Here is a 24,998-nt window from a genome sequence, read left to right on the forward strand (position 1 = left end):
GGGTAAAGCAACCGACGTCCCCTATCTCTTTTAGCACAGTGTCTGCCAGTGAACCAGATATAACAAGAGAATCTCCGATTTTTATTTTGATGTTCACGTATGTACAGGGCGGCGTGGTCAGCACTGCTGCCTCACAATGCCAGGGTCCCAGGTTCGATTTCAGCCTTGGGCGACTGTCTGTGTTATTTAATTGGTTACACGGATGGTTCACTGCTGGTGATGATATATTAACAAAACCCAAAATGGTGTAATGATGAACGTGGGAAGGTTGCTCAGCTGTGTGAGATAACACTGGAATCAACCAATGAGAAACAAAGAAGTATGTGACCCATTCACACAGCTGTGTGATGGGCTGCATGGGCACAATGGTTGGCACAGTGGTTAGCACTGCTGCCTCACAGCGCCAGAGACCCGGGTTCAATTCCCGCCTCAGGCGACTCACTGTGTGGAGTTTGCACGTTCTTCCCGTGTCTGCGTGGGTTTCCTCCGGGTCCTCCGGTTTCCTCCCACAGTCCAAAGCTGTGCAGGTCAGGTGAATTGGCCATGCTAAATTGCCCGTAGTGTTAGGTAAGGGGTAAATGTAGGAGTCTGGGTGGGTTGGTTTCGGTGGGTCGGTGTGGACTTGTTGGGCCGAAGGGCCTGTTTCCACACTGTAATGTAATCTAATCTGTAATCTAAGATAACACTTCTGGGTAGGAGAACGGGGGGAATAGAACACTTCACAGCTCACAGAAGGAGAAAAAGCAAAAGCAGTTAAATCAAACCAATGGTTCAGAAAGGGAGGGAATATTTCCCTGGAGTTTGAGTAACTGGAAAGTGATGGTGCCCGGGAATAGACAGGATTTTGTTTTATAAGGCGTTTGAAATTTTAAAAAAACTGTTATATTCAGATAGTTTCATTCCTTTTCTTTTAGTTTTATTTATTGTGGAGTAAACAGCTACAATATTTTAAAACCAAATTCACAAACCTTATGTTAAAGACAAATGTTAAATAAAATCCATCAAACCATCCCTCACTGAAAACCGATGTGGAAGTGCAATCTCCTGGAGAATCCCTGCCCTGCTTACTCCTTCCTACCCGGGCTCCATGGCTATATACATACCTGGGAGATAGCAGCAGGAGGCCATTCAGCCTTTCAATCCTGCTCCACGATTCAAGGGGAAACAGCTAACCATGCAGCTCAATCTCCTGTTCCTGCTGTGTTCCAATCCCCTTTCATGACTTTACCTCAAAGAACTATATCGAAGTCTTCCTTGGGCTTCACTGCCTTTTGTTCCAGTGACGTTGCTGTGTTACTGTGTGGGTGTAGGTGGGGGTAATGTGATGGTGCTGCCTCCTGGAGGATGCACTCAGCATCCCTCTTCATCCTGCAGTAACATCAATTCGGTTTCAGCAACGAGAGATAGAAAACGTTTCCAGGATATGGGCATCACTGGCTCAGCCAGCATTTATTCCCCATCTCTAGTTACCCTTGGGAAGATGGTAGTGAGCTGCTGTCTTGTACCATTCACCGTCCATTTGGCGCAGATAGACCGACAATGCCGTGAGGAGAGTGTTGCAGGATTTTGGCCGAGTGATTCTGCATCTTTAGTTCTTCAAATTCTGGTTAACCTTATCATGATCGGCAAATGATGTTGAGATTTCAGTCTGCAAATCTTCACCATCTCGCACCCTGTATAAAGGAATATGTACAGATTAGAAATTCAGAGCAGACAATTCAAGTTTCTCTGGAATATCGTTTACCCCTTTCTTCCCCAAAAGCTGTAACCCTCCAACCCACTTACTCTCTCCCGCCATTCTGACTCTACTACCCCCTAATTTACACCCTCACCATTCTCATGGAGTTGTTGATAAACAGGTCTCTGCCACCACTTCCCGTCTCTGGTTAGACTCTGCACCCTTTCTGTGTTCACTTCATTTCCCTTCAGTTGCTGCAAGTCAATAATGTAACAGCAGAATGAAACAAAAGGAAACAGAAAGGGAGGTGGCAGATCCTGGACAGAAGAGGAACCTTCAGTCTGTGAGAATGGGTCACATCCTTTTTTGTTTCTCATTGGTAGATTCCAGTGTTATGACAAGTTGGGAATGTAACTTGGTCCCATGTGGGTGTGATGACACTTTGACCCCGAACAGATCAATACTACAAGCAAAATACGTTCCTTCTCCAGACAATCACAGTGTTCCACTAGTTACCCCAAAGTTTGGCAGAAGATTTGTAGCTCGGGTGCTCGTTGTTGTGGTTCTGTTCACCGAGCTGGGAATTTGTCTTGCAAATGTTTCGTCCCTTGTCCAGGGGACATCCTCAGTGCTTGGGAGCCTCCTGTGAAGCGCTTCTGTGCTGTTTCCTCCGGCATTTATAGTGTCCTGTCTCTGTCGCTTCCAGTTGTCAGTTCCAGCTGTCCGCTGTAGTGGCCGGTATATTGGGTCCAGGTCGATGTGTTTGTTGATAGAGTCTGTGGATGAGTGCCATGTCTCTAGGAATTCCCTGGCTGTTCTCTGTTTGGCTTGCCCTATAATGGTAGTGTTGTCCCAGTCGAATTCATGTTGCTTGTCGTCTGTGAATGTGGCTACTCAGGATAGCTTTTCGTGTCGTTTCATGGCAAGTTGGTTTTCATGGATGCGGATCATTAGCTGTCTTCCTGTTTGTCCGATGTAGTGTTTTGTGCAGTCCTTGCATGCAAAACCAATGTAGTGTACAAAATCCCATGCAAGGACTGCACAAAACACTACATAGGACAAACAGGAAGACAGCTAACGATCCGTATCCATGAACACCAACCAGCCATGAAACGACATGACCAGCTATCCTTAGTAGCCACACACACAGGTGACAAGCAACATGAATTCGACTGGGACAACACTATTATAATAGGACAAGCAAACAGAGAACAGCCAGGGAATTCCTAGAGACATGGCACTCATCCACAGACTCTATCAACAAACACATCGACCTGGACCCAATATACCGGCCACTACAACCGACAGCTGGAAATGACAAACGGAAGCGGCAGAGACAGGCCACTATAAATGCCGGAGGAAACAGCACAGCAGCGCTTCACAGGAGGCTCCCAAGCACTGAGGATGTCACCTAGATAGGGGACGAAATGTTTGCAAGACAAATTCCCAGCTCGACAAACAGAACCACAACAGTTACCCCAAAGCACATGCTCCAAAACTGACCCACATTCTGTACGTGTGCAGTGCCAGGTTTCCCCACAGACGTGTGGCCCCTGCCTCGGAATTTGGGAGTTGTAGTCCCCATGCAGCCACTGGAAACCTGTCTCTGGAACGTCAATGAAAAGTGTGGGATGGAGAATGTTGTGTATCGCATGCCATGTGAGCTCTCACTGGGATTTACTGAGACATCCGCCTAGACAATCTGATTTCTGATGTAAGGAACATAGATTCAGCCAATTGGGACATAGGGAGGTTAATAAGGCGCAGTAGGTTTTAAGCAGAGGTGGTTCAGTGGCTAGCACTGCTGCCTCACAGCGTCAGAGACCTTAGGCGACTGTGTGGAGTTTACACATTCTCCCTATGTTTGCATGGTTTCGTGCAGTTCTCCAGTTTCCTCACACAGTGCAAAGATGTGCAGGTTCGGTGGATTGCCCATGCTAAATTGCTGACAGTGTCCATGCACGTGCTGGTTAGACAATTAGCCATGGGAAATGCAATGTTACAGGGAACGAGTGGGTCTGAATGGAATGCTCATCATAGGGTTGGCGTGGACTCGATGGATGAATACCTTTTTTCTGCACTGAACGGACTCTATTCTATTCTCATGAGGAAGAATGTACTTATCTCAATGTGTTGTGAATCTGTGGAATTCCCTATTCAAAATGCGGTGGATGCCAGGACAATGAGCCAATTTAATGAAGAGATAAAGATAATTAATTTGCAATGAGATGAAGGGTGAGAGAGGACAGGTGGGAAAATCCAGCAGGGACCAATGTGAGCTCAATCAACACCGTATTAAATGGTGGGGCTGTTTCTCCTTTGCCCAGTGCTTATCTTCTTACGGTAATAACTGGAAAGTTGAATCCAAAAATCACCAACTTCACTAAAGGAGATTTTCGGAACATGACAGATAGTCAAGTGGATTAGCGTTCCAAACTTAGATAGTGAGGAAGCGTGTAGGAGATAAGGATTTTGCAATTTTAAACTCAGGGGAGACAGTGATATATGATTTTAGACTGTGTGGTACATTCACATCGTCCAGAATACTCTGTTGTGAATATCTATCCTGTACTTTATTACAAAGCCAAGGTCTCTGACAATGAAAACCAAAACACCCAGGAAACATCGCCTCCCCTCGTAATCTGATAAAAGAATTCTGAGAAGTCTGGTTGAACTTAGAACACAGATGGAAAGCTGGAAGATTAGATCCACTCCCAAGATCCAGTGCTTAAACAAAAGGAGACTACAATTGGATGAGGCAGGAGTTGGCTAATGTAGATTGAAAACAAAGACTTTATGGTGGCAAAATTGATGGACATTGGGGGAATATCAAAGTCATTTTTCGAAGTTCTCATCAAAAGTATATATCAGTGAAAAGGAAGGACTGTAGGAAGAGGAGTAATCTGCCGTGGGTGGCTCAGGAAATAAGGGAGTCTATCAAACTGAAATAGAAAGCATACAGATTGCCAAAGACCAAGGAGTTTAGAAAAAAATAAAGATCAACAGAAAGCGACATGGGATTGGAGGAGAAAAGTGATGAGTAGCTATCCTCAGGGCCAGAATAGCAGTTTACACTGCTAGAGGGGAACCTATTGTGTGGGGAACATATGGCCTCTGCAATTGCTGAAGTACTTAACTGTTACCATAGAGATAATCCTGATCAAATGAAAAATCACAGCACACACCAAAAGCTTGTACTTCCAAATAAACCTGTTGGACTATAACCTGGTGATGTCTGGTTTTTAACTTTGTCCAACCCACCTCAACAACGGCTTCTCCATATCAGAATCCTGATAGATAACCCATTGAAACTGAAGCGCCTGTCAGATACTTGAGGGAGCCACAGGGCCGTGGGGGAGGGGTGTGTGGTTTAACCACAAAGTGCTGAACTGAACTAGACTTTCTAACTGCCGTTTTCATGGAGAGAATACTGAGAGACAGTCTCTATTCAAAGTCCTAAACCACAAAGTCATAAGAATGGGAGCTGTACAATCGGATAGGCGGGGAGTTACCTGATACTGCCTGGAAGTGTTTTGCACGTGCACTATCCAGGTAACTGCCATGTTTCAGCAATAAAGACTCAAAGAAGACCTCTCAGAGTTCTGTGCCCAGTTATTCCTATCCAGCAGGGTTCAGGAATATGAGTACACAGCAGTCAGTCTTCACAGTGGAGGATACGAAGAACATGCCAGTAATTGATAAGGAGACTGAGGAAGGTGAGGACCTAGATAATAACCATTATCGTGAAAGAGTGAGAGCTGAGCAAGTTAATGGAGCTGAAGATAAACAAGTCTCATTGCCCTGATGGAATACATCCCAGGATACCAACAGAGTTAGTGGGAGAAAGAGCAAATGCACTTAGAGTTATAGAATCCTACAGCAGAGACAGGCCCTTTGGCCCAAACTGGCCCATGCCGACCAGAATGCTAACCCCATTTCCCTGCACTTGTCCCATTTGCTTCTGACCCTTTCCTATCCATGTATTTGTCCAAATGTCTTTTACCTGTTGTGAGTGTTCCTGCCTGAACCACTTCCACTGGCAGCTCATTCCATATACATACCACCTTTCTGTCGAACAGTTGCCCCTCAGGTTCCCATGTATTCTTTCTCCTCTAACTTTAACCTGATGACCTCCAATCCTCGAGACCCTGCGAAAAAGACCGAGTGCATTCACCTTACCCATGCCTCTCATGGTCTTATACACTTCTATAAAATATTCCCCCGCAATTTCCTCTGCTCTAAACAAAGAAGTCCTCGCTTGTCCAACCTCTCCCTGTAACTCAGACCCCTGAGACCTGGCATCATCCTTGTAAATTTCTTCTTCACCTTTCCAGTTGAATAACTGAAACCTACACTACACTCATCACATTTCCTGCGTTTCCTCACGGCGCTGGAACCGATGTGACAACGCCAATGGATTACAATCAATAATCGATAATTCACTCCATTACAACAATCCCATTTTCATAGCTTTTTCCATGATGCAGGAATCCTTGTCTTTCTGGTTTCATGGTTAATTGTCTTCATACAAAACCAATCTGTGGCTTACCTGTTCCAGGGAAATGTGCCATGATTGTTTATACTTACAAAAACCAACGATATTTCTCTCCACAGTCCCCATGCTAACATGGACTTCGCTGTCTCAGTACTTTTTTTCCAGTCACACGGACATTTGAAACATTCGTCCACGGACAGAATGCAGCACCTTTCCATCCAGATGAAAAGGTCAATGATATTCAGATCGACACGGATCCAGTAACATGAAGTTCAATTTGAATTTCTCAATACTCTCTAACAGAGAAAACAAAAAGTGCTGGAGATCCTCAGCAGGTCTGGCAGCATCTGAAATGGTGACAGATGCAGGAAACATTGCAGCCTTGAAGAAGTGTTTAGATGATCACACCAGGCACGTGTGCTTGATGACGATTATGGATAAGATGGGGACAGGGATCCCTTTCTGGAAGGGCCTTGGTGAGACCACACCTGGAGTACTGTATACACCTTTGTTCCCCTTTTCCAAGGAAGGCTCTCTCAATAACCAGGAGAGTGTAAAGGAGGATCACCAGATGAGTCCTTGGATGTAAAGATAGTTAAGGACTGCAGATGCTGGAAGTCAGAGTCTGTAAAATGTGGACCTGGGGAGGTGCAGCAGGTCAGGCAGCATCAGAGGAGCAGGAAGGTTGATGTTTTGGATCGGGACCCTTTGTCAGTCTTGATAAATAACCCTGACCTGAAACGTCAACTTTCCAGCCCCATCGTATTCATGCTGGTCATCAAGCACCTATTTATGCTAGTCCCACGTTCTGGGACTCAGCGTGTAACCGATATTGTAGTGCTTGGTGTGATCATCTAAACACTTCTTCAAGGCTGCAATGTTTCCTGCATCTGTCACCATTTCAGATGCTGACAGACCTGCTGAGGATCTCCAGCACTTTTTGTTTTTATTGCAGATTTCCACCATTTTGCTGAAGCACAGAGTCATAGACATGTATACAGCTCCAGATTTTGTTGACTCACATTCCCGGGATGTCAGGACTGATGGCTGAAGAGGGACTCAATCTTCGTTTAATCCTCCTTTCCTTTGGCTTTCTGAGCCGCTAACGACATCACTAATATTCTACCTCCCATTCCCTGTCCTGAATCTGACCTAAATAAGCCTACACTTTAGTTCCCATCTCCCTGCCAGACTAGTTACAAACTCACCAATAGAACTGGCAAAAGCCCCCACCAGATTTGTCTCAGCTCTGCCAGTGGTAACCGGTCAGGCTGGTACAGGTCCCACCCAGAAACAGTCCCAGTGCCTGAAGAATCAAAACCCTTCTCTGGTACACCATTTCCCCAGCCACACATCCAGCTGATCCAGCTTCTCATTCCTGCTCTCATTAGCACATGGCACAGGGAGTAAGTCTGACATTATTACATTTCAGGAGCTACATTTTAATGCATCTCTGCTCTCCCTATATCCAGCTTTCAGGCCCTCATCCCTCTGTTTAGCGATGCCATTGGTATCTGTGTATTGCACGACCACGGGCTGTTTACTCTCCAGCTCCAGAATGTCCTGCAGCCACTCCATGATATCATGGATCTTGGCACCAGGAAGATTACATACCATCCTGGATTCATGTCTGTGGGCGCAGAAGTGCCAGGCTGTACCCCTAATTATTGAATCCCCTGTCACTGTAGCCCTGCCACTCTCAGCCCTCTTGTTCTGATCAGCAGAGCTCTCTGTGGTGTCATGAACCTGGCTGTTGCTGATTTCCCGAGAAGCCACCCCACCCATTCCTGCCCTTACAGAATCCCAAGCGGTATACAGTATCTGTATGAGAAGGGGATAACAACGGGAGACTCCTGTACTCACTTCCTGAGCCTTTTACTAGATCTGATGTTCACCCATTCCCTTTCTGACGGTGTAACCCTCACCTGCAGTGTGACTAACTCACGAAACGTGCTGTCCATAACATTCTCAGTATTGCAGATGCTCCACAGTGAGTCCACTCTCAGCTCCAGCTCTGAAAAGCAGTGCCCAGTAGCTGCAGCTGGGAACCCTTCCTGCACGCACAGCCGTCAGGGACACTGGAAGCTGCCCTTATTTCCCACATTGTGCAAGAGGAGCACACCACGGGTCTGAGGGCTCCTGTCACAACGTCTCTCTATATTCATCTAGTTACTCCCATGAAGAGAATTTAAATGGGTGAGCAACATTCCTTCACTTTAAACATGTCCATTATAATAACAAAATAACTTTACTTATGCTGATATGTCATACTTTAAAAACTTAAATACTCCGCAGGTATCACTAACAAATTGGCTATTCCCATTGGGACTGTGAATTTCTGAAAGGCCTGAACTAAAACGGAGTTTCAGCTTCACCTTCTCCCTGTCTCACCTCACTATTTACACCCAACTCCAAAACACTCTCATTGAGCCAAACAGAACCCACAGTGCAGCCCTGTCATTTTCATTGTGTGCTCACACCTACACTGCCCTCAGCCTCCTGTACTGTTCCAATGCATCTCAATGGGAGCTCAGGAACAGCACCTCATCTTTCAATTCAACCCTTTGTAACCCCAGAGTCAAAATGGACTTCAGCAGTTTCAGAATGAACAGACAGCTGTCAGAATCTGGAACGTTCCACCTGAAATGGTGCTGGAATTTGAGTCCACGAGAAATTTGCAGAGAATTGGAAGTAGGGAGTTTACAGATTAACATTATAAAGTGGATAATTGAAACTAAATCTGACAGTTCCTGCAAAAAGACGAGGTGTAATTTGGATAAATCTGTGCTCTCTCTAAGGCCAATACCTCATTCCACAGCTGCAGGGCCAAGAATTTAACACATACCCCAAGGGCGATCCAACCATGAACTTGAACATCTTTCTGCTTTTGGCTTGAAAAAATATTGAAGATATTTTCCAACAGACAGAACAGACAATATTTTCTTGTTCCACAGTTAAATGCCAATGATATTCAGATCCTGATGACTCCGCTGACTGTAGAAACTTGTTTTTTTGAGATCCCAGTCTCAATTATTCTCAATTAATATCCTATAAAATGAATTCACAAAACAAAGCTCACAGTCAGTGCAAGATGAATAGTGAAGGCAAACACTTCTCTTGGTATGTGTTTGATGTGCCCCAAATAAAGATGGCGGCCATAACCCAGGTCCTCTCACTGCCTGAGGCCCAAGCCATCTTCCCCTTTGCTGCAAACGTGGGACCAAGAGTTTCTAATTCAGACTAACGACCTGCCCAGAGTGTAACTAAACCCTCCCAGTCTACACTGATACATTTCATCCGGTTTCTGCTGCCACTCTCCCCTTTCCCCTTTCTGCCTCTTGCACACTCCATGGGTCATCATGGGTCCAGTGACCCTTCCTCAGAACCGATGACAGCTGGGAAAATTAGAATCCCTTCAGGAAACAGGCCCTTTGGCCCAACAATTCCACACCCACCCTCCGAAGTTTATCCCACCCATACACGTTCTCCTATTCTATTACTCTCCATTTCCCCTGAACTAATGCACATCCCTGAACACTACGGGAACCTTAGCTGGGCCAATTCACCGAACCTACAGATCTTTGGACTACAGGAGATAGGGGTTAAAGAGTAAATAATAGGTGGGGACAGAGCCCAAAGAGAGACAGGAACATTTGGAAAGATAAAGAAGTGGGAAGGTGGAAAGCTGTTAATGGAGGAGACAGGAACCTTCGAGCATCTCAGTGGCTGTGGTGGAAATGGCGGCTGATGATCTGCATTGTGCCTGCAAAAAAGACCCTGAGCTTCCAGTTGCCTGCTCTTTAACACACAAGACTGTTCCCTGGCCAACATCTCTGTCTCATGCTTACTGCAGTGTTCCAGTGAAGCTTGATGCAAGCTGGAAGAACACTTCAGAACATACCAAATGGCTTCCTATTTCAAAGACAGCAATTTCCCCTCACATGTGGTCAACAATGCCCTCCAGTGTATCTCCTCCACTTCCCACACCACTGCCCTTGAACCCCACCCCTCCAAATGCAACAAAGGTGGAATCCCACCATCCTCACCTTCCACCCAGATACAACCCATCATCCTCTGCTCTTTCCACCATCAGATCCAACCACCTGAGATATATTTCCCACCCTACCCCTTTCATTTCATTTCCACAGAGACCATACCTTCTGTGACTTCCACGTTAGATCCACACTCCCCACCAACCCACCCTCCACTCTAAGCACCTTCGCTTGCCACTGCAAGAGGTGGAAAACCTGTGCCCACACCTTCCCCTCACCTCTATCCAAGGCACCACTGGATCCTCCGACATCCAGCAGAGAATTCCCTGCCCACCCAAACACCTCACCTAGTGTGTCCCTTGCTCTCGGGACGCCAAATTGTGGAGTATTTCAGGGAACATTTCTGGGACACATGCACTAACCAACCCATCGCCCTGTAGCTGACCATTTCGGCTACCCCCGACTCCCTCCGCCACCACGCTGCCAAGGACATGCAAGTCCTCCATCCCACAAATCCGAGCCACCCGACACCTGGAGGAAGAACACCTCATCTTCCACCTTGGGTACTTTCAACCACACGGCATCAAGGTTTCCTCATCTCCCATCCCCCAACTTATCTCAGATTCAACCCTCCAACTCGGCAAAACCCTCTTGAACACTCCCACTTGCCCATCTTCCTTTCGAATTGTCCATTCTGCCCTCCATCTACAACCACCTATTGCCAACCTAGCTCTCTTCCCCCAACCCCTAACACCCCTCCCTATTTATCTCTCAGCCGTATTCCCCCACCCACATTTCTGATGAAGTGCTGACATGCCCAATACGTCAATTCTCCTGCTCCTTGGATGCTGCCTGATCTGCTGTGCTTTTCCAGCACCACACTTTAACACAAGCTGGAAGAACACCACCTCATCTCCCACTCGGGAACCCTGCAACCCTCTGACTTCAACATCAAATTCAATAATTTTAGGTCCTGAACTCTCCCACATCCCCCCTACCCCACATACCAGGCCTTGTTATTACGTAGCCTGCCATTACACACTACCTATGGTTAGCCACTAACAGTCCCCATAAACAGCTATTCACCCTCCCCGCATCAGATCGTTATCCACTCCTTTGTCCAACTGCTCTTATCTCTCTCTTTGGACTCTATCCCCACTTATCATTTACTCCTTAACCCCTACCTTCTATATAAAAACGGACATTTTTTTCTCAGTAACATCAGTTCCTGAGGAAGCGTCAATGGATCGAAAATGCGAACTGATTTCTTTTCACAGATGCTGCCAGATCTACTGAGCTTTTCCAGTACCTTCTGGTTGTTGTGTGTGATTTACAGCATCCGAAGTTCTTTTGGTTCTAATTTACCCGGAGTATCTAATTCAGGTCTAGCAGACTGAAACAGTGTTTATCAACCTTCCCAGTCCACACTAACTCCATCTCTCTCCCAGTATCTGCTGTCTCTCCCACTCCTTCACATTCAGTCCCCCCTCACAGTGACACTGCGCCTGCAAAACTGATGGTCATGTGTTGGCCTGCTGGACCCACACCTCATTCACTCCCATTGGCTGTAGGATCATGCCAACTCTCCTATTGGTCTGAAGCTGTGTCAATCAGCCAGGCCCCATTGTGACCTGAGTGGTGGGATCCTCCCAGGTGCATCAGAGGCTGAGGGGTGACCTCATAGAGATTTATAAAACAATGAGGGGCCTGGGTAGGATAAATAGACAAGGTCATTTCCCTGGGGTCGGGGAGTCGAGAATGAGAAGGCATAGGTTTAAGATGAGAGGGGAAGAATTTAAAATGGATCTAAGGGGCAATTTTTTCCCACTGAGGTTGGTGCGTGTATGGAGTCTTCTGTCAGGAAGTGGAGGATGTTGGTACAATTAAACCATTTGGCATCTGGATGGGTATATGAATAGGAAGGTTGTAGAGTGATATGTAAAAACAAGGACTGCAGATGCTGAAAACCAAATACTGGATTAGTGGTGCTGGAAGAGCACAGCAGTTCAGGCAGCATCCAACGAGCAGCGAAATCAACGTTTTGGGCAAAAGCCCTTCATCAGGAATAAAGGCAGTGAGCCTGAAGCATGGAGAGATAAGCTAGAGGAGGGTGGGGGTGGGGAGAGAGTAGCATAGAGAACAATGGGTGAGTGGGGGAGGAGATGAAGGTGATAGGTCAAGGAGAAGAGGGTGGAGTGGATAGGTGGTAAAGAAGATAGGCAGGTCGAACAAGACAAGGAGACAGTAACTGAGCTGGAAGTTTGAAACTAGGATGAGGTGGGGGAAGGGGAAATGAGGAAGCTGTTGAAGTCCACATTGATGCCCTGGGGTTGAAGTGTTCCGAGGCGGAAGATGAGGCGTTCTTCCTCCAGGCGTCTGGTGGTGAGGGAGCGGCGGTGAAGGAGGCCCAGGACCTCCATGTCCTCGGCAGAGTGGGAGGGGGAGTTGAAATGTTGGGCCACGGGGCGGGTGTCTCGGAGATGTTCCCTAAAGCGCTCTGCTAGGAGGCGCCCAGTCTCCCCAATGTAGAGGAGACCACATCGGGAGCAACGGATACAATAAATGATATTGGTGAATGTGCAGGTGAGACTTTGATGGATGTGGAAGGCTCCTTTAGGGCCTTGGGTCGAGGTGAGGGAGGAGGTGTGGGCACAGGTTTTACAGTTCCTGCGGTGGCAGGGGAAAGTGCCAGAATGGGAGGGTGGTTCGTAGGGGGGTGTGGACCTGACCAGGTAGTCACGGAGGGAACGGTCTTTGCGGAAGGCGGAAAGGGGTGGGGAGGGAAATATATCCCTGGTGGTGGGGTCTTTTTTGGAGGTGGCGGAAATGTCGGCGGATGATTTGGTTTATGCGAAGGTTTGTAGGGTGGAAGGTGAGCACCAGGGGCGTTCTGTCCTTGTTACGGTTGGAGGGGTGGGGTCTGAGGCCGGAGGTGCGGGATGTGGACGAGATGCGTTGGAGGGCATCTTTCACCACGTGGGAAGGGAAATTGCGGTCTCTAAAGAAGGAGGCCATCTGGTGTGTCCTATGGTGGAACTGGTCCTCTTGGGAGCAGATCCGGCGGAGGCGGAGAAATTGGGAATACGGGATGGCATTTTTGCAAGAGATAGGGTGGGAAGAGGTGTAATCCAGGTAGCTATGGGAGTCAGTGTGTTTGTAAAAAATGTCAGTGTCAAGTCGGTCGTCACTAATGGAGATGGAGAGGTCCAGGAAGGGGAGCGAGGTGTCAGAGATAGTCCAGGTAAATTTCAGGTCAGGGTGGAATGTGTTGGTGAAGTTGATGAATTGCTCAACCTCCTCGCGGGAGCACGAGGTGGCGCCAATGCAGTCATCAATGTAGCGGAGGAAGAGGTAGGGAGTGGTGCCAGTGTAATTACGGAAGACCAACTGTTCTACATAGCCAACAAAGAGACAGGCATAGCTGGGGTCCGTACGTGTGCCCATGGCTACGCCTTTGGTCTGGAGGAAGTGGGAGGATTCAAACGAGAAATTGTTAAGGGTGAGGAACAGTTCGGCCAAACGAATGAGAGTGTCAGTGGAAGGGTACTGTTGGGGACGTCTGGGGAGGAAAAAACGGAGGGCTTGGAGGCCCTGGTCATGGCGAATGGAGGTGTAGAGGGATTGGATATCCATGGTGAAGATAAGGCGTTGGGGGCCGGGGAAACGGAAGTCTTGGAGGAGGTGGAGGGCATGGGTGGTGTCTCGAATGTATGTGGGGAGTTCCTGGACTAGGCGGGCTAGGACAGTGTCGAGGTAGGTAGAGATGAGTTCAGTGGGGCAGGAGCATGCTGAGACAATGGGTCGGCCAGGGTGGTCAGGCTTGTGGATCTTGGGAAGGAGGTAGAACCGGGCAGTGCGGGGTTCCCGGACTGTGAGGTTGGAAGCTGTGGGTGGGAGATCTCCTGAGGTGATGAGGTTCTGTATGGTCTGGGAGATGATGGTTTGGTGATGGGGGGTGGGGTCATGGTTGAGGGAGCAGTAGGAAGAGGTGTCCTCGAGTTGGCGTTTGGCTTCAGCGGTGTAGAGGTCAGTGCGCCAGACTACCACTGTGCCCCCTTTATCCGCTGGCTTGATGGTGAGGTTGGGATTGGAGCAGAGGGATTGGAGGGCTGCACGTTGTGAGGGTGAGATGTTGGAGTGGGGGAGGGGGGACGACAGGTTGAGGCGGTTAATGTCCCAACAGCAATTGGAAATGAAGAGGTCGAGGGCAGGTAATCGTGCAGCACGGGGTGTTCAGGTGGATGCAGTGTGTTGGAGGTGGGCGAAGGGGTCCTCGGAAGGTGGGCGGGAGTCCTGATTGTGAAGGTAAGCTCGGAGGCGGAGGCGACGGAAGAATTGTTCGATGTCACGTCGTGTATTAAATTCATTGATGCGTGGACGGAGAGGGATGAAGGTGAGACCTTTGCTGAGGACTGATCGTTCGTCCTCAGTGAGTGGGAGGTCTGGAGGGATGGTGAAAACTCGGCAGGGCCGGGAGCTGGGATCTGGTGTGGGTGTGGAGCTGGGAGTGGGGTCGGAGCCAGTACCTGGAGTGGGTGTGATGGTGGGGGGAATGGGGGTGGAGGCATGAGCTGGGGTGATGTTGCCCTCGGGTTCTGGGGTGTGGGGAAAGTGACAGTGGGGTCTGTGGGGGGCGTGTCAGCAGAATGCAGGTGAGTTGCGCTGGTGGGGGTGGAAGTGGTGGTGATCATGGCAGTAGGGGTGGCGGGAGTCACTGAGCATGTGGCATCAGCGATGATGTGAGGGCCGGAAGTGGCTGTGGGAGTGGCCATGATGTGGGCGGAAGTGACATCATCACTCAGCGTGGGGGTGGTAGCTGCGTCAGCCGCATGGCTAATGGCGTTTCTGAGGCCAGGGGAATCTTCTGGAATGTTTGAGGAGCGCTGGTTATGGAGGTGGGTGGATAAAAGTTTGTTGTACATACAGTTTTTGACAGATCTGCCTATCTTCTTTTCCACTTATCCACTCCACCCTCTCCTCCTTGACCTATCACCTTCATCTCCTCCCCCACTCACCCATTGTACTCTATGCTCCTCTCTCCCCACCCCCACCCTCCTCTAGCTTATCTCTCCATGCTTCAGGCTCACTGCCTTTATTCCTGATGAAGGGCTTTTGCCCAAAACGTTGATTTCGCTGCTCGTTGGATGCTGCCTGAACTGCTGTGCTCTTCCAGCACCACTAATCCAGTATGTAGAGTGATATGTGCCAAGTGTTGGCAAATGGGACTAGATTAGGTTGGGATATCTGGTCAGCATGGACCAGTTTAACCAAAGGGTTTATTTTCATGCTGTACATCTCTACGGCTCTGCCCTGTGCTGAGCTTCATCATTCACAGTGAATGGGTCAGTATCACAGAGCACAGGGACTGGAGGCTATTCAGCCCATTGGGGCTGTACTCTCTCCCTCTGGAGATGGTGCCAGTCAGTCCCAACTCACCTCCCATTTGGACAGAGCCCTCCAAATCCTTCCTTAAAAATGTTAAATTTCAAATTTGTTTTGACAATAACTACGGAATCTGCATCCAGCTGTCAGTCAAACTGTTCCAGATGCTCAGAACTTAGTGAGTAAAATAATCTTCACATTTTTCTTTGCATTATTTGCCAGTTACCTGAAAATAGTTACTAAAAATTGTGACGTTAAAAATTTCTCACTCTGTCTCTCTGTAAATGAAATACCCTGGAAACAAATCAACTCCTGGCCAAAATCACTGCTTAACCTTCTCAGCTCCAAGGAGAATTGTCTGACCTTCTGCTAAATCTTAATTTTAATTTATTAGTGCCATAGAGATGTACAGCACAGAAACAGACCCTTTAGTCCACCTTGTTCATGCCGACCAGATATCCTAAATTAATCTCGTCCCATATGCCAGCCCTTGGCCCATAGCCTTCTAAACCTTTCCCAATCACATATCCAATGAGATGCCTTTTAAATGTTGTAACCGTACCGGCCTCCACACTTTCTCTGGCAGCTCATTCCATACACGTGCCACGTTCAGCTTGAAACTTTGCCCTTAATATTCCTTTTCAATCTTTTCCCTCACGCCTGTGTTTTCTAGTTTTGGACTCACCTAAACAGGAATAAGACCCTGGCTGTTTACCCTATCCATGCCCCTAACGATTTTATCAACCTCTATGGTCACCTCTCAGCATCCGATTCTCCAGTGAAAACAGCCTCAGTCTATTCAGCCTCTCCCTATAGCTCAATCCCTCAACCCTGGCAACATCTTTGCATCTTTTCTGAATCCTTTCTAGTTTCACAATATCATTCCAATAGCGGGGAGACCAGGACTGAAAGCAGAATTCCAGAAGTGGCTGAATGAATGTCCTGTACAGCTGCAAAATGACGTCACAACTCCTGTACCCAATGCACTGACCAATAAAGGCAAGTACACCAAACACTTTCTTCAGTACCCTGCCTATCTATGATTCCACTTTCAAGGAACTATGAACCTGCACTCCAAGATCTCTTTGTTCAGCCACTCTCACCAGGACCTTCCCATTGAGTGTAGAAGTCCTACCCTGATTTGCTTTTCCAAAATACAAAACCTTATATTTATCTAAATTAAACTGCATCTGGAACTCCTCAGCCCATTTGATCGGAGTCTCATTGTACTCTCGGGTAACTTTGCTGTCCACTGCACCTCCAATTTTGGTGTCTATTGTAAACCTACGAACCATAGCTCCTATATTCACATAGACATCATTTATATAAATGGCAAAAAGCAGTGGACCCAGCATCCAGCCTGACAGCATATTGCTCATCACAGGCTTCCAGTCCAAAAAGGACCCTCCACTATGACACTGACTTCTCAGCAAGGTTAGAGCTCATGGCATATAGGGAGAAATAGCCATTTGGATACAGAACTGGCTCTTCAGACTGGAGTCCTGTGACTAGCGGAGTGTTACAAGGATCACTGCTGGATGCACTACCTTTCGTCATTTATATCAATGACTTGGATGTGAACATCGGAGGTATAGTTAGTGAGATGACACCAAAACTGGAGGTGCAGTGGACAGTGATAAATAGTACCTCAGAGTACAATGGGATCTTGATCAGATGGGTGAATGGGCTGAGGATTGGCATTTTGGAAACTCAAATCTTAGCAGGACTTATACACTTAATGGTAAGGCCCTGGTGAGTGTTACTGAACAAAGAGACCTTGGAGTGCAGGTAGATAGGATAGTGAAGGCGGCATTTGGTATGCTTTCCTTTAGCGGACAAAGTATTGAGTACAGGAGTTGTGAGGTCATGTTGTGGCTGTACAGGACATTGGTTAGGCCACTTTTGGAACGTTGTGTACAAATTTGGTCTCCCTCCTATTGGAAGGATGTTGTGAAACTTGAAAGGGTTCAGAAAAGATTTCTAAGAACTTTGCCAGGGTTGGAGGATTTGAGCTAGGCTGGGGGTTGAATAGATTGGGGCTGTATTCCCTGCAGCGTCGGAGGTTGAGAGGTGATCTTATCTATGTATGTAAAAACATGAGATGGATGGATAGGATAAATAGACAAAGTCTTTTCCCTGGCATGGGGGATCCCAGCACAAGAGGGCATAGGTTTATGGTATGAGGGGAAAGACTTTAAAGAGACTTGAGAGACAATGTTTTCACACAGAGGGTGGTACGTGTATGGAATGAGCTGTCAGAGGAAGTGGTGGAGGTCATTACAATTGCAACATTTAAAAGGCATCTTCATGTGAATATGAATAGGAAGGATATGGGCCGGGTGCTGACAGGGGGGACGAGATTACATTGGGATATCTGATCAGCATGTACTGGTTGGACCGACAGATCTCTGTTTCTGTGCTGTCCATCTATAATTCTTTGACCTTCCAGCCAATTCTGTATTCAAACAGCGAGTTCCGCCAGAATTCTATGGTATTGAACCTGCTAACCAGTGTGTTATGTGAAACCTTGTGTCTTTCTCAAGTCCAAGTGACTGATTTCAATGCACAAAGCCATGCTGACTCTCCCTAATCATTTCTTGCTTTTCCAATGACATGTAAATCCTGTCCCTGGGAATCCCTTCCAACAACTTCTCTGCCACTGACTTCAGGCTCACCAGTCTATAGTTCCCTGGCTTTTCCTTACCACCTTTCTCAAATAATGGCACCCATCTTCCAGCACCTCACCTGTGGCGATCGATGATACAAATATCACAGCGAGAGGCCCAGCAAAAGCTTCCCTATTTACCCACAAAGCTCTGGGATACACCTGATCAGATTCAGGGATTTATCCACCTTTATGCATTTTAAGACATCCAGTATCTCCTCCTCTATAATATGTACACTTGCCAAGTTATCACTATTTATTTCTCCAACTTCCATATCCCCTTTCAGTAAAATCTGACATGAAAGAATTACAGAATCTCTCCAACCTCCTGCTGTTTCATAGACAGTCTTGTTGATCTTTGAGGGTCGCTATTCTCTGCCTAGTTATTCTTTTGTCTTTAGTGTATTTGTAGAATCTCTTTGGATTCTCCATAAACCTATTTCCCAACGCTATCTCATGTCCCCTTTTTTGCCTCCTGGTTTCCCGCGAGTATACTCCTACTGCCCTTATCGTCCTCTAGGGACTCACTCAAACAGAGTGGTCTGTACCTGCCATATCCTTCCTTCATTTTCTTGACCAGAGCCTCAATTTCTCAGGTCATGCAGCATTCTCGACACCTCCCAGCCTTGGCCTTAACAGGAACATACTGTCTGTGTACTCTCATTGTCACAGGCCTATGGAGGCAATGGCAGATGAGGACAGAGAAACAATCATTATCAGTAAAGAGGTCGGGTTGGGAAAACTCACAACTCATCCTTATCTCTATAATTCCTCTCTAGCCTCAGAACTATCACTATCTCTGGTATCAAAGACATCTCAATCTCTGCAAGATCCTCCAATCTCTAATCTCCTCCAGTCTCAACACACTTTCTATCTCTAATCTTGTCCACCCTCACAAATCTCTGTGATGTGCCTTTCTTTAATTCCAGCCTTCAGGATAACCCATTTTTATTTCAGATTCCTGCACCCAGAGCTCCACAATGTCCCGCTTAACCTGTCACATTTTCCTCCAAAAAACATTAATCAATCATGTATCATCTATTCTAATATCACCTTCTCTGACCTGGTTTCTATTGTGGCTTGTCATATTCCTATATTACGCATCTGTGGTCTACATGACGGAAAACGGTTTTGTGGTCCATTGGGTTTATGCTGTAAAGAAATCTCCCAGCTAACTATTTTAATCCCATTTTCCAGCATAGAGCCCATAAACCTGTCAGCCTTGGCCTTGCAAGTGTGTTCCTAAATAGATTTTAATTGCCATCGGGATTTCTGTCTCTCACTCTCTTCCAGACAGTGAGGTTTAGTGCAACTGTTGCTCTATGACATCACCCACAGGGTTCAGAGCAGCTGGGTCTGTGTGAACCACAGATCGCCCACACATTGTGAAGGATGGCAGGGTCCCTGAGACGGGGCACAGGAGAGTTACCAGGATGGTTCAAGGAATGGGGGATTTTAGTTGCAGAATTTGTGGGGCTTTTTTAACATTAATTGTTCACGTGACATGTGTGTGGCTAATACACATCAAGAATAACCGTCCGCAATTAATGGACTCTCCTTTTCAACCTCTCCCCTTGCATGCGCTGTGGTAATATTCAGGTTAACCACTACTAGACACCTCTCTCTAATGAGAGCGCAGTCCTATGGTTGGGTAGGACAACGCTGACTTGATCTTTTACACAGTGATGCCACTGTGCCTCGAGGGTGGGGAAAGGGAATGCTGAAGGTGGTGGATGGGAAACCACTCAGGTACAGTACTTTATCCTGGAGGATGTTCACTTTCTTTAATATTGTTGGGGGGTGGGGGGGGGGGTGCACTGATGCAGGCAAGTGGAGAATGTTCCAACACAATCCTGATGTGTACCTTATAGAGAGCAAACAGACATTGGGGAATCAGGGGTTTGGAAAAACTGAGAGTATTCTCCTTGTAGCAAAGGAAATTTGGGGAGCTGTGACAAAGCGGTTTACAAAAGTTACACGTAATAATAAACCTTACACCTATCAGCTCATTATACAAGGGTTACAGGACACATGTTGAAGATTTGGGAAGATCTATTGAGAGGATGGTTTGATTCAAAGGAGAACTTTTATTCAGCAAATGGTATTGATGTGGAACACAATACTCTCACACAATATGAATATCCAGGTCCTGATGTATTGAGTAATTCTGTCAGAGTTTGGCGTTACAATGACTCAGATTACCATCTGAATAGCTGCCTGTATTACAAGTTTATAAAATCCGTCACTGTCAGTTCAAGCTTGAAACTCATACAATCCCCTCCTCCTGGCCCAGGAGGACTGTACACATTACCCCTGGTGGAGGTTAGCAGGCAATTCAGGGGCAAATCTATGTGGGTTTTTAGGAGTTTCCACCTTGGGACTTCATGTGACTGAACATGGGACAGAATGTTCCAAGATTCAGTGAGATATGGAGAGCAGGATTTGCTTCCTTTTCTTTCCTTCCATTCTGCCGCTGTGTCTCCTCAATAAGACATGGGGTGTGAAAGGCTCATGCAGCTTGATGGGCAAGATGTCTCCATTCTGACCAATGGGCAACAAGCTCCTCCCAGTCATGAAACAGAGTATCCCTGAAAGATAGCAACAGAGCATGCTTCCCACTGCCCAGTGCTCACAGTACATGTTTCGAATAATGAGGGGGGAAATCTCCTAGAAAAGGCATAACAGGAAAGTTCCAAAAGGTTTTAAGCAGTTTACAGAGAGATATTCTCAGGAAACCTGGGCAACAAGTTGGCAAGTAGAGTATAACTTGGGATAAACTGTAGAAAGCTGCACCACAAAGGGATTGGGGAAAATGAGCAGAAAACACAGAAAGCGAGCACACAGTTACAACAGGGAATCAGCAAGGGGAATAGAATGCTGTCCCTTATTTCAAAGAGTTTGCAATATAAGAGTTTGGAGTATATACCTTCGGGCAACTAAACAAATGGCAAGTGAGACCACAACTGGAGTAACGTGAACAGATTTGGTCACTTTAGTTCATGAAATAGAGGCATTTCAGAGAAGATCCATTGGGATGATCCCTGTTTTGAAGGGATTATCCTGTAAGCAAAGGCTGAATAAGTTGGGAATATACTCACTGGACCTTGGAAGAATGAGAGGTGATCTCTTTGATACATACAGGATTCTGTCGAGGTTTGACAGGGTAAATATGGAGAGGATGTGTCCCATTACGGGTGGGTCTTGAACCAGATTCTGGGTCAGTCGTGGAATCAAGGGTTCTGTTTCAGATTTGTCAAGTTAAAGGCAACACCGACACAGGTTAGGGTTTCAGGAGAAATGGAGCTGGAGTGAGGAGGAGATAAGCAACGTTTTAGAGATTGGAATTCGTGGTGTTTGTGATAGTGTAGATGTCTGATCAGGAGGTCACCTTGGGGTCAGATATGAAAGCAATATTGTGAAGAATGTAGTTCTGCCTCAGACACTTCCCAGTGAGAGGGAGGGACACAGCAATAAGGGAAAGGAATTTGGAATAGCAACTGAAGGCAATGGGTTTAACAATTACAGTGTTTCATTGGAATGAATTGCAGCTAATCGAAGCGTGGTAAGCAGTTTGATAACTGAGTAATAGTGGAGTAATGGAGAGGGATGATGGGGAGGGAGAGCTGGGCATTGCCAGTGTACATGTGAAACCTAACACAGTGCTTTTGGGCGATGTTACCTCCTGGCAGTATGTAGGTGAGAAACTGGACGGACCACGGATAGATCCTGGAGGGACACCAAATACAATGAACTCAGAAAGGAAAGGGAGAGTGGAGACGGAGCAGGATTTTCCAATGATGGTGAGGTCAAATATTAGGTTTTAGCAGAATGGGAGAGAAGGACATAACCAAAAAAGACAGACAGCCAGATCATGGAACAATATCTGTGAATTGTGAGGGAGGGTGGGGAGGGTGGTGACAAGCAGGAGGATGAGACAGAGATTTGGAATGTCCATGATTTCGCTACACTAGGGTAAATGTTCAAGATGACCTCTAATAAGGCTTGACAAGGGAGTCGAGGAAATACAAGTTTTGGACTAAAATGAGGAGCACCCTTGTGAGGCAGTGTGGCTCGGTGGGCGAGTGGAGAGGGAGGAAAGAAGCAGAGGCAGCTGATCGGATTGTCTCAATGTTATGGACAGAGAAACTCCATGTGCTCCTCACTCATTGTTGGAAGGGAGGATGGAGGAGACAGGATAATGGACAGTGTTTTTATTTCCAAAACAATAAACAAAACCTGTGATTGTGATTATAAAAATAAGTGAACAAACCTGTCGTATTTATCATTTAGCAAGAATATTAAAATATACAACTGAAGTTCAGGTTTGAATCCCAAATCGGTAGAGGGTGGCTCTGAATTCAAGAAAAAAATAACTGGAATGAAGAATCTACTGTTTGCCATGGAACCATTGGGGATGTGTTTCTGCTATTGACAATGTCCTTGAGGGAAAGAAACCCGACAGTGGCCCATCAAGTCACTCATTGTATTAATCACTGCACAGTCTCAACAAAGGAATGAAACTGGATGGACCACATTACATCTACCAATGCACTGGAACATACAACAACACAATCAGCCCTCTTGACCGTGCAACTTCTGCCTCACTGTGGGCCAACAACAGCAGCAGAACTATACTCCAGCCCAATCTGAAATCTCATGGCCTGATATCTCCCACTCAACTATTAACATCAAGCCAGGGGAATCAACCCTGGTTCAATGGTGAATGCAGGAGGGCATGTCAGGAGCAGTACAAGGCATACCTAAAAAATAGGTGCCAACCTGGTGCAGCTACCAAACCTGCATGCCAAACAGCACAAGCAACACCAGATAGAACTAAGTGATCCCATAACCAACAGATTAGATCGGAGTTCTGCAGTTCTGTCACACCAAGTCAAGAATAGTGATGGACAATTAAACAACTCACTGGAGGAAGCATCACAGATATCCACACCCTTACCGATGGAGGGGTCTCACACATTCATGCAACAGATAAGAGGACAGCATTAGCAGCGATTTTCAGCCAGCAGTGCCAAGTGGATGAGCCTTCTCCATTGGTCCCTCACATCACAGATATGAATCGACTTGGTTCAAAACTGATTTCCAATCAGATCACGAAATGGATAAGCAGTGTAAAAGTATGGGCCCTGCCAATATTCTGGCAATAATACTGTTGGCTGTGCTCCAGAACCTGCTGCCCACCAAGGCAAGTACTGCTCCAGCACTGGCACCTACTGACTTTGTGGAACATTGCTCAGGGATGTTCCAACACAACAACACAGGGCAGATCCAACTCAACCAATTCCCCTCCATCAGTCCACACTCGCTCAGCAGTGAAGTGATGGAAGGTGTCATCAACAGTGCTGTCAAGCACCTGCTCAGCAATAACCTGCTCAGAGACGCCCAGTTTGGGTTCTGCCAGGGCCACTCAGTTCCTGAGCTTGTTACAGACTTGATTCACAAACTGACAAACAGCTGAATGAGGTGAGGATGACAGGCCAGACCCCCTCCAAGTGCACTATTTCGACTTCAGTGATATCACCTGACCTCACCACAGTCTCAGCTCATTTGCTGAAACTCTCATTCATTCCTTTGTTGACACTAGATTTCATTATCTAAACCCACTCCTGGCCAGCATCCCACATTCACCCTCCCGATAATCTCAAGAATATTGAAAACTCTACTGCCGAAGTGCTCACTTGTACCAAAACTTGCTGATCAATCAAAAGACTCCCATTTCTAAGCAACAATTTACTTTCGCACCTTTGAATTAATTCCTGGCTGTAATTATTCCTATCTCCCTGCACCACACACCCTTTCATATCTCAATAACTCATTTTAGTTCAGACTCTCAATGATGTGTTTATTCTTGAGTTCACCTGTGTGAATGTTTCTATAGACTCCAAGGGAACATGGTCTGGAATCCCCAGTCTAACTCTCTAAGATCTACTTTTTAACTTTAAGACATTCTTGAAAAACTGCTTATTTGGCAATGGTTTTGGTCACTGCACACAATATTCTCCATCTGTAGCCTTATGTCAAAACTTCTCAATAATATTTTTGTGAAATTAAAACCATGATGATTTGTACAGATATCTTCTACTCTTCAATATCGCTGAGTGAATAATCTGTAACGTCGCTTACCCAACCACGTTGTGGGAGCACCTTCACTATACAAACTGCAGCAGTACAAGGAAGTCAAACATCAACCTCTCCACAGGCAACAAGGCTTTGGCATTGATCGCTGGTTTCTGTGGAAGGAGAAATACATAGTTGATGTTTCAGGGAGTGCAATATGAATTACAGGGAATGAAAATGGTGCAGAATTTGACTGTCAGAAATTGAAGGAAAATGCACTCGCTTATTGGAAAAAAGAATTCTTGACTGTCAAAGATATTGTGGAAAAAATAACCTGATAATGGAACATCATACGGTCAGGAGCCGGGCAGCAGTGGACAATTCATTTACATTTCTGAAGAAGGGCCTATGCCGAAACGTTGATTCTCTTGCTCCTCGGATGCTGCCTGGCCTGCTGGGTTTTTCCAGCTCTACATTTTTCAATTCATTTACAAAACAGCTGTGAAAGAAATAGTAAAATACTATACAGAGCAAAAATACACCCATGAGAGACTGACGAAGCTAGATAATGAACAAGTGGACATCAGAGAACCCAGAGGTGAACCAGAGCAGAGTTCACTTTTATGATCCCACAGTCAAAGATGTCGAGCACAGAAATAGACTTCTTCGGTCCAACCTATGCCAACCAGATATCCTAAACTAATCTACCTA

At 46.4% G+C, this 24,998-nt stretch overlaps 1 long non-coding RNA gene across 1 annotated transcript; it reads right to left on the reverse strand.

Moving 5' to 3' along the window:
• Positions 1 to 944: 944 nt before the first annotated feature.
• LOC140488926 (uncharacterized) lies at positions 945 to 24,679 on the reverse strand. Its single transcript, XR_011963058.1, has 3 exons — positions 24,622 to 24,679; positions 24,354 to 24,460; positions 945 to 1,673 (listed from the first exon to the last, which is right to left on the reverse strand). It is a non-coding gene; the product is annotated as an uncharacterized lncRNA (long non-coding RNA).
• Between the last annotated feature and the right edge of the window lie 319 nt (positions 24,680 to 24,998).

Source organism: Chiloscyllium punctatum, chromosome 18 (assembly GCF_047496795.1).
Source record: "Chiloscyllium punctatum isolate Juve2018m chromosome 18, sChiPun1.3, whole genome shotgun sequence".
Taxonomy (NCBI): Eukaryota; Metazoa; Chordata; class Chondrichthyes; order Orectolobiformes; family Hemiscylliidae; genus Chiloscyllium; species Chiloscyllium punctatum.